The following is a 1,477-nucleotide window of genomic DNA, read 5'->3' as shown; positions in this document are numbered from 1 at the left end:
CTTAAAATTATTATCTTTCTGAAAAGTGGAATATGATATTAAACAAGAAAGCCGGAATACGAAACTCCGCACATGGTATGCCCTATTTTATTCTTAAATTACACATATACATTCCATAGGAATAAAAAAAGACTATAAAATATATTAAAATGTTAATAGTGGCTGTCTATTAGGATTGTGGGTTATCTATTATTGTTATGATTTACTTCCCTATCCTTTCTAAATTTTCAACATTGAGAATTTTTTTTTTTGATTTAATGAAGTTTTATTTTTCAAAATGTACAGTTGGTGGGACCTGTTCATGCATCTTCACCAGCAGCTGGGGCATCTCCACCCTTGGTGTTCCTGGTGTAAATCACTTGAGCTCTGTGCTTTGAAACCAGTTTAATAAGTCCTTTACTAAGGAGCTCCTGAAGGGCTGCCCTGGCCAGGGAACCACGAATCTTCAGTCTTTCAGAGACAACGGCTGGGGTTATAAGCTTATAGTTTGGAACTTCCTTACAGAGTTTGTCATATGTCGCTTTGTCAAACAAGACTAGGTTATTAAGCTTGTCGCGAACTTTGCCTTTGGACCACTTCTTCTTTTTGGCCTTGCCCCAGATTTGTTCACCGGATCTTTGTCTTTCTTGGCCGACTTTCCGGCATCTTTCTTCTTCTTGTCGTCCTTGGGCGGCATAGCGAAGCCTGGAGAGCAGCCGCTACCGCTGCCGTCTCGCTAAGATGTCGGACAAAAAGGAAGCACAGCTCGCGAACATTGAGAATTTTTTGAAAATGTTTTTAAGATTGCCTAACACACACATCACTGGTGAATAGGTACGTGGTTACATCTCCACTTTGTGGAGAGAAGTGAGTCAGGATGTGTCAAAGGCTTTTACAGTTTTCATACTCTTTAACTCTCTACTTCCACTTTGACTTCTGTATCTTGGTAAAATAACATGAGACTCAGACAAAGAACTATGCACAAGGATGTTTGCTACAACATTATTTTTGATACTGAAAGAATGGAAACAAACTAAATGTCCAATATCAGAAAAGTTTATCATTAAATAATGATGTATCCATCCTATATCATGAATACTTACAAGTCATGATTAAAAGTAAGAGAAAGGACATTTTGGAACTTGTTTTAGAGCTGTTTCCATATCCATAGACCGCACCCCCCACCCCACCTGCTGAAGCAATGATAGGTATCAGTGAGGTGGGGGGATATCCCCTGATCTAGAAGACATTTCTAGCCTCAGTTGAAATTAGATTTTTATCTGAGTCCACATCAAGAAATTAGCTTTGCTGAGAAAGACAGAAGATTTTTCTCAATGATGTTTATGCATCAAGAGCGAAGCCTGGAGGTGCCAGTTCTTCAGGCTCTGCCTGTCACCTGGAGGCTCTGCCTGTCTGCCATGGCAGCAAGCCCCTGAGACTGGCTGCCGAGGTAGGAGGAAGGGATGATGTACTGGATGCAGAAGCCCAGAGTTCACCC

General features: G+C 40.7%; 1 pseudogene; it reads right to left on the bottom strand.

The window, feature by feature from the left end:
- Positions 1-246: 246 nt before the first annotated feature.
- LOC102536152 (small ribosomal subunit protein eS25 pseudogene) lies at positions 247-741 on the bottom strand (annotated as a pseudogene).
- Between the last annotated feature and the right edge of the window lie 736 nt (positions 742-1,477).

Source organism: Vicugna pacos, chromosome 1, assembly GCF_048564905.1.
Source record: "Vicugna pacos chromosome 1, VicPac4, whole genome shotgun sequence".
NCBI classification, from domain to species: domain Eukaryota; kingdom Metazoa; phylum Chordata; class Mammalia; order Artiodactyla; family Camelidae; genus Vicugna; species Vicugna pacos.
Note: the sequence above shows the minus strand (reverse complement) of the source record. Positions and strands in the feature narration are given on the sequence as shown.